Here is a 9594-nt window from a genome sequence, read left to right on the forward strand (position 1 = left end):
TTGTTGAGTAGGTTTTTGATGTTTGTTATGTTAGAAGCATAGAATGGTTGAGAATCCCTCTTGGAGAGGGAGCATTGATTGTATAGCATCATGAATCTTCCTTGGGATGTAGTTGAGAGACCATAGATTATAGTCGGGAATATTGTCACTCCCTTAGGTCAATTGACCAAGAGGCCAGTGAGTCTGGACAGGGAGCTTGGTTCTAAGGCATGAAGTGGTCCCTTAGATCAGTTAAATCATAGACCAATGAGTTTGGTCGAGGACACTCATTTTGTGATCTCTTCCTTAGGCAATTGTTGAGAGACCTATGGATTGGTCGAGGAGATTGAGCTTGAATTCCCTTCCTTGGGTTTTTGACTAAGAGTCCAATGAGTTTGGACGGTAAGGATGAGTTCTCTCCCTTGGGTTGTAAACCAAGATACTATATAGTTGGGGATTGAGATAGGGATTCCTCCCTTGGGTCATGGATCAAGAAACCTTATTTATGGTTGGGCAGATGGATCCTATGTAACCATTGCATATGGTTAGAGAGTTGGGCATCATGAACAATATTGATTGATGGAATGTGTTTGATGCTATGTATCCTTCTTTATGATGAGACTTGTGATATCTCCCTTGCGTAGTTGTTGAGATACCTATCGATTGGTCAGGGAAATTGATCTTGATAGAGATAGAGACTTGTACATTTGATATCTCATTTGGGCTATTGCTGAGAGACCTATGGATTGGTCGAGAAGATTGATCTTGAGAGAGAATGAAAAATACCTCCCTGGCTAAGAGGAAGTGTTGGAAATATGGTAGCCATGGTCGGTATTTTCATCAAGAAACGAAAAGGAAAAATTAAATTTGAACTAATTACGGTATTTCCATCAAGAAAAGAAAAAGGAGAAATTAAATTTGAACTAATTACTCCACATTTGCACAAGTTGGCCCCAAGTCCGTTGGACCCCTTTGAGGCACCCTTTCGATCCCTTTGGAAGACTATAAATATGAGAGCTCTCCCTCCCATTTGATATATCAACAATCTCTTGTTTATCTCTGATCTAGTGAAGATAGAAGGGAGAGGAAGAGGTCTGAATTGCAGAAGAGAAGATGACTTGTGGAGGTCTTGTATTGGTTATCTTTTATTTTGATGTTTTGTTTTATGGATGAATTGATGAATATTGAATTTCTCTCACAAAGAAAGATTTCTAGTTTTCCCTCTTGTGTGTTTTTCCCTAGCCATAGGCCTAAATTTTTGTGTCTCTTGTCTCATTGTCTCATGGTTAATTTTACTGCTCTTTCATGTTTAATGGTTGAAATTATTGTTTGTATAATTTTTTAATGATATTGAGTGATATATGTAATTGATGCTAACTAATCATTAGAAGTAGTTATCTATTGAAGGGAATTGTTTCTAATTTATGTGAACCCTAGAAAAATCAACATGAGGTAGACGTTGATCAATGGAGATTGCAACCAATCAATTATTCAAGTTTTCCTTGTATATCCTCCCTAAATATATTTTCAATACTAAGTCCTTGGCTTACCCTAGAACCATCAAGATAACTTGTAGGTGGTTCTACTTCCCATTCATTTCCTCCTCAATTTGTTTTGCCATCTTCAATGACATCTTCTTTTCCTATCATCTCATAGTCATCATCAAAGGATGTAGACATTGCATTTTCAAAAATTGAACCATGAATTAGATTTTCCATAGTTTCAAAATTCCATTACTTATTGAATGTAATGGTGTTATTCATGATCATTCCTTTAAAGGAAACATTGGGACCAAATAGAGATTGATCACCCACAATCTTTTCCTCATGTTGTTCCACTTTCTATTGTATAACTGCCACCTCATGAAACTCATTTAATTCAAGTGCACATTTATGACTAGTCTCTTTAACTTGGTTGTGAATCTATACTATCTCCAATTTCAGTAACTTACCTCCAACAAGTGTTATATCTTTTAGATCAATGCAAAGAGAAAGAGGAAAACAGGGATTTTGGAATCTTTTCTTAATCAATCATTTTCAATAGAGTTTGATATTATCGTATGAGAAACTTTATCACCCAAGACCTTGTAAATATATTTTAAACAAATATATCAGTGCATTACTATCATATTCCTTAAAGAATCTCAAGGGTTGAATTATCCCAATCCTTTCATTTAGAACGAAGAGGAAGAGTAAGGGAAGGAGAAGCACTAAACAGGGGAACTTTAACCTATTATACTCTACCACGTTGTAACATTTCCACCATTGATCAATGACTAAAGTATAACAAATAAATTCACATATCATTGACTCTTTTTTACTAGCACCTCAGTGGAATAATGTGGAAAAATCGAAGTACGAGCTACTTTTTTTGTTTCACTTCACACTAGATTTATCCCCTAAAAAATAGTCAATAGGGACATAAAGTAGCTTCCCTCATCAAATCAATTTTAATACCAAGAGCTTTGAATAAAGTGCCAATTAGGTAACTAGGTACTCCTAGAAGGCCTTTCGTTGGAAGATAGCAAGATCACCTCCAGTGAAGGGTGATAGATGTAGGTATCTAACTTATTTCCTAAGGCTTCATTGGAAACATCATTAAACATAGGTGAATATATGCAACAAGCATGGTGAGGTTTCACCTTTCCAAAACATTTTGATTAAGGAAATTTGAGGGACCATGATTTAAGGTGGCAATAGCTAGTGATAGCTCAAGACCTCTAGTTGGCTAAAAGAAATCCATCTAGTCAAGCTCTTGACCTAGAGTTTGGATGTAGTTAGGAAAGGAAGTACTTACTTGGTAAATGAATATATCTCTAGGTGTACTTACATAATAAATCACTTCATAAATCCAACCACTCAATCCAATCCATAAATCCATCTAGTTAAGCTTGCCACCCTAGTTTTGAAATTATGTACTCATTTCTTACCAACCAAATTGAAATATCTAGGCTACAACAATTGAAGATTTATCAATTCCAATTGCTCCTGAATTGGCCTCAAGCCAACTCAATGATCCGGATTTAAACAGGAACGCAATAGATTACAGAGATAACCATAAATACAGAGATGAAATAACCATAAACACAGAGATGCAGCGGAAATAATACTTCATTTCATTACTGTAAAATACTGAAATATGCTTACAAATAGAAATGGAAAGAAACCAGCTAGGGCGATGGTAGCTTATCTCTGAGAAGAGATGTGGCGGCTACATGCCTCTGAACTGTTCCGAACTGTGTTACAATGAGGCTCGAAGGCCTATTTATTGTTGAGAAACAATGGAAAACCCTTCACATCCCGAAACCTAACCCTAGAAGATGAAACGCCAAATTGTGGGCCCCGTTTGGGTAAATTGGTACATCAATTTCCCGGGGTCGTAACTTTGGCATACGATCTCCGTTTGACGCGTACGATAGCTCATTAGAAAGATCTATCCGAGAACTACCACTTTGGGAAGGGCAACATCGATCTATAGACCCATGTTGCCCCCAGATTCCCAAAAAAACGTCGTTTAGGGCCTCAAAACGGCTCCGGAAGTTCAGGACCCGAAAAACTGCTAAAAATAGTAAGTTGTGCTACAATTAAGGAAACTGAAAAGACTGAAAGAGACAGTTGTGGGGGTCCAAATGGGTTGGTGGGTGGCCACCAACATCCACCTGGATCATTCCTCCCCCCTTAGGAAGCAATGGTCCCCATTGCGTTGAGTTCCTCCATCTGCTGAACTTGTCCTGCAATCTCTGATGTGTCCAGTGATGGTGGGAAGCATGGTCGACGATGGTCCACATTGAACATTTGGTGCAGGCGAAGGAATGGAGGAATGATGTGCTCCAAAGCATTGTTCCCCATAGCCTTGGTACTGCTGTAAGGACCATGTCGGAGTGGTCTGAGCTTCTGATGGGTTCTGGTAAGGCGTTCTCTCTGCAGATGCAACCAGACTTTGTTGCCCACTTGAAGCTTATGTGGTATCCCTGTGGATGAGGAGAAGTTGTTCCTGTGTTCTGTCATGACCGTATTCCTTTGCTGCTGCTGCTGTGTAGAGGAACCCTTTGCAGGGGTCATGGATGTAGCAACGATCTTCCCCTTATTTTGGGAGTGAACCAGACAGATGAATTTCCTGGTCTGTGATATGAGCTTGCTGCCTTTCTTGTTACTGATCAAGGATGTGGCAGTAGGTGGGGATACCTCTGGTATCCTGTATAATGAATTATTCAAAGAAATAATGACAGCACGAGGCCTGGACTCATACACAGAATGTCGCCTCCACAAGTATGGCTGGCCTAATAATACATCACAAACATCTAGAGGTGTAACATCACATAATACCTCGTCTGTGAATGGTTTGATGCTGTAGGGAAGGCGGCACTGCTGGCGAACTTTCAGATCTCGTCCTTCATGAAGCCACCCGATACTGTACGGCTGTGGGTGTGGTGTAGTCGGTAGGCCCAACCGCTTCATGACCTCTGTTGAAATGAGGTTCTTCTGGCTGCCACTGTCGACAATGAATTGCAGCGACGAACCCTTCACCCACATCTGTGAGTGGAAAAGACGCTCCCCTTCCTCTGGATTTTCGGGCTCATCTTTCTGGATCTTGGCGGTGGCAACAGTGGCGCTGGGATCCGCATCAATGATCTGCTTCCCTTTGCCATTCCCCTTGTCGGTTTCTGGCTCAAGATCGGAACATGCATCTGATTCGGAAGCCTTCAACTCAGCCACCAGCGACTGCTTGGTCCGACACTCACTTGTGTTATGAGTGGGACTCTTGTGGAACTCACACCACTTCCCTGTGTCCTTCTTCGGCTTCGTGGTGTTGTTCTTTTCTTGCAGCTTCGACAGGTTGTCTTGGGTCACCCCGCCTTGGCTTTGTCCTTTGGGCTTCGGATTTGCAGATCCAAAGTCTCGCTTCTTCTGTTTGAACTTTTGCTCGATTTTGACAGCGTATCGGTATGCTGTGCCGAGTGAGGAGATGTTCAAGAACACCATCTCTTCCTGGATGTATCTGTGTAGGCAGCCACGGTATTTGAGTACCAGATGCAGCTCAGAATCTTTGATACCCAACTGTGTGCGAAGGGTATGAAAAATGTTTGTGAACTCTGGCACATCTTGGTCTCGTCCCTGCCGCAGTGTGGTCCATTTGATGTATTTGTCCTCATAGCTTCCGACAGGGTAGTACTGCTCCTTGATGGCATCCCGGAAGTCATTCCAAGTGGGTGCGGCCGCAAATAGTGAGCCTGTACTTTCATCCTTCTGCTCGCAGTAGGTTTCCCACCAGTCCTTGACGTGGGGGGCTGCTTTGAGAAGAGCGAAAACAATCTTTTCCCGACTTGAAAATTCATGAACAGAAAAATACCCATCTAGCAGATTTAACCATTTATCTACGGCATCTGCGTCTATTTGACCCTCGAAGATGGGGATTTCAAAATTAACTTGTATCTTGAAGGGCGTGGCGTTTCCAGAGTTGCTGCTGGAAGCCGATGCGTCGCTTTTGGGTAGTCGCTGAAGGATCTGCGCAAAGCTATCCATCATCGCGTTCCTTTGCCGCTCGAGCGCTTCTTCGAGCAAGATTTTGATGGGATCTCCTGCCCCCTCGTCTTTCTTCTCGTCCGCCATGGGAGGCCGTCGGGATTTGCGAGGCTGGTCTTGCAAAGGTTCGACCAGTTCAAGCCCTAACTCCTTATATCCCGACCTCGTTGGGGACATGCAAAGAAAAACAGAGAAAAAGCAGACCGCTCTGATACCACTGATCCGGATTTAAACAGGAACGCAATAGATTACAGAGATAACCATAAATACAGAGATGAAATAACCATAAACACAGAGATGCAGCGGAAATAATACTTCATTTCATTACTGTAAAATACTGAAATATGCTTACAAATAGAAATGGAAAGAAACCAGCTAGGGCGATGGTAGCTTATCTCTGAGAAGAGATGTGGCGGCTACATGCCTCTGAACTGTTCCGAACTGTGTTACAATGAGGCTTGAAGGCCTATTTATTGTTGAGAAACAATGGAAAACCCTTCACATCCCGAAACCTAACCCTAGAAGATGAAACGCCAAATTGTGGGCCCCGTTTGGGTAAATTGGTACATCAATTTCCCGGGGTCGTAACTTTGGCATACGATCTCCGTTTGACGCGTACGATAGCTCATTAGAAAGATCTATCCGAGAACTACCACTTTGGGAAGGGCAACATCGGTCTATAGACCCATGTTGCCCCCAGATTCCCAAAAAAACGTCGTTTAGGGCCTCAAAACGGCTCCGGAAGTTCAGGACCCGAAAAACTGCTAAAAATAGTAAGTTGTGCTACAATTAAGGAAACTGAAAAGACTGAAAGAGACAGTTGTGGGGGTCCAAATGGGTTGGTGGGTGGCCACCAACATCCACCTGGATCACTCAACATGGTTTGTTGAGCTAGAGAACTACTCAAAATGGTGCATTCATGTGGCTAACTAAAATAATTCATAATTAAGGGAGTTTTGAGGTCTAAAATGGGCCTCCTAACGAAATTATAAAATAATAGTGGAAATAATAAAATAAGATTAGGTTACATCATCAAATTTTAGTGAAAAAAAAAACTATTTTTTCAACTCGTATTTTGAACTTATCTCCCTATGGGTTTACTCAAATTTCGAGTGAAAACACTCGTTGGATGCATAATTCGATTCTTCATCCAAGGAGTACCCATGTTGCATACGTTGGACCCTGCTACGACAAATGAGAAATACATTAAAAACGTTATTGCAATCACGTTTTTTCATGTATTTCTCATTCTTCATGTAGTAAGGTCCATTGAAAGTATGCAACATGGCTACTCTTTGGATGAGGAATTAAATTTTGCATCCAATGAGTAATCTCGGTTGAAATTTAAGTAAAACCTTAGGGAGATAAGTTGAAAATACGAGTTGAAAAAATAGTTTTATTATTTTATTATTTTTTAATCTTTTTACTTTTTTACTCCAAAAATGGTGAATCATCCCCCATGGTTGACATCATCATCTTGAATCCTATTGGTTCTTATAAAGTTTATTTTGGTTGTACATTTTTCTTAGGAGGCCCATTTTAGACCTCAAAATTCCCCTAATGAATTCAAGTTCAAGGTTCATAATGAACTTAGGGGTGGTGGAGTAGTAATCACCAAAAAAGGAACTAACACTATAAGCTATCCTAGTTTCACTTAGTTAACTTCTTGTGAAATCCTAAACATTGTTCTTGATCTCTTTTTATACATGTAAAAGAGACGCCTTATTGGTATTTCCATCAAGTATCAAAAGGAAGGAAAAGATGACACTATGATAAAACCATTTGAGAGAAAGGGTAAGGATCATAATTACAATAAGCTTAACAAACCTACACTTTAAAGGTGTGAAACCATTCTTATGGTTTAGAGAAAAAGGCTTCATAACATTGCACACAAATTGATTGAAGATGAAATGCTAAACACGATTGATAAAAATTATTTAATGTTAAGCACATTTCATAAAAAAATCTTTGCAATACTCATAACAAAAACTTGATCTAAAATCTCAAAAGATACAAAAATAAAATCTACATGTAACAAGTGAAACATGATACAAGATCACAAAAAAAAAGAATAATATGACTCAAATGTGGTCTAACTGTCATCACTAATCCATATAATGCATAACACAAAAACTTGAAATATCAAACAAATTGCCTATATTGGTATTGGATATGACTTTTGGCCTTCAATGTGGTCGTTAGAATGCCCAACATGACAATGAATGCTTTCACTCTAGTAACCAAGTTTTACCTTGCATTAAATGACCAAATCTTCAAGGGTATGTGTTTGAATAGATGTGATATATAATGGTTACATGTCCATTGGGTTTTAATAGTTATTGTGCTGATAGGTTCTCTACAGCCCAGTATGGGGTAGATGTGTAGGTGTTAGATGTTAGATGTTAGATATGTACGCCTTAGATGTGAGATGTGTAGGTGTTAAATATGTGAATATTTTTTTGTAACCCACCACCTGTGGATAGTGTATATAGGAGAAAAATTTCTCCTAGATGGTCCTCAGCCAGTAGCGAGCAACCCATTGCAGCCACCTAACAGCTCGATGTGTCATTATCTCTGCCACCTGATAACTTGATGTGTCATTATCCCCGCCACCTGATAACTCAATGTGTCATTATCTCTGCAACCTAAGCCAACCATGTTGAAATATGGCATTGTGAATTAAAATCGAATTTAGTCTTAGCAACTACTTGGAAATAATTAATTTATTTATTTTAAATTAATTAGTAGGTGAAATTCAAGTTAGAAGTCTTTTTGAAGTCATGCAAGAGCTATCCCTTAAATTAAGGAGATAAGATTGAGTTATATTTGAGTTGTAATTAGTTAACTCAGTTTATTGAGTTAAGTCCAGTTAAATTAGTTCCAAACTGTTTGAGGAACTAATAGTGAGTTAACCATCAGTGGATGCATTAATGCACTCAACTAGTGCTACTCCAGTTAACTAAAGATTCCCTCATCAGAAACTCATGCATGTCTATTTTGAGAAAGACCCAGTTGAGATTAAAGCTCAAAGACAGTGTACTATCAGTTGCATCTATTTTCTCATGGAGAAAACTCATGCATGCAGTCAAGGATTTATCCTTGAGGATTGGACAGTTTTGAAGGTTTGTTTTCCACTTGGTAATAGGTAAATCATCCACAAGGAACAGTGCAAGGAAATAGGAGCTTGAAGGGCAAAGAGGAAGGCTAGAGAGAAGCCAAGATTTCCTGTGATCATCTGTGAGGATTGTACTGAGAGCTGGCTAGCTGCGAGAGCTAAGGCTTTGTATAATTCCTATGTATTTCCACCTTGTATGATAATACAATAGTGTGGGGTTTTTATCTGAGACTTTTCCCAAAGTATTTTCATGTGTATTGTGTAATTGATTCTTCTTCTTTTGGTTATATTGTTCAGCTCGATCTTTAAGCTTCCGCAAATTGATAGTAGAAGTAGGTTATAGTATTCTACTTTGATTTATATTGCATTATCGAGTTAACCTATCACAGATTTTCTACATGGTATCGAAGCTATGAATAGTATACTAAGAAAATTCGAAGTTTGAAGTTCGGGGTTGCAGGTGCAAATCGAATTCATATCATACTTCAAGGTTGGCCAATGGCGTTCTATGGCTTGTAGACTCCAATATTCCTTGGAAAGTAGCTCTAATTACATAGCATGGAAAGATAGAATGGATGTTGTATTAGAAGACAATGGCTTGAAGGAATTCATTGATCAATAAATCCCAAACCCAGCTTCAACTAATGCACAAGAGTTGGCTGAGTGGAAGAAGTGTGTGGGGAAGGTGAGACGGATCATCCTTGAGGGAGTTCTAGACCATATTGTCTCGAGTCTCCATGGAAAGTATACTCTAGTTTCAATGTGGAAGACATTGAAGGACCTCTACCAGAACAGTAGCGACCAGAGGAAATTGGTGCTCAAGGATAAGCTTCGAAGAATCAATATGGAGAAGGGCGATATTATTTCCACATATCCGAACAAGCTCATCACCTACAGAGATGAGCTTGGCAGCGTGGGAATAACTACTGTTGATGATGATATGTTGAGCCTCACTCTCCTTGGCCTTCCAAAGAGTTG

This window comes from Pinus tabuliformis, chromosome 2_2 (genome assembly GCF_031772625.1).
Source record: "Pinus tabuliformis cultivar Carrire ecotype Pingquan chromosome 2_2, CPIR1, whole genome shotgun sequence".
Taxonomy (NCBI): Eukaryota; Viridiplantae; Streptophyta; class Pinopsida; order Pinales; family Pinaceae; genus Pinus; species Pinus tabuliformis.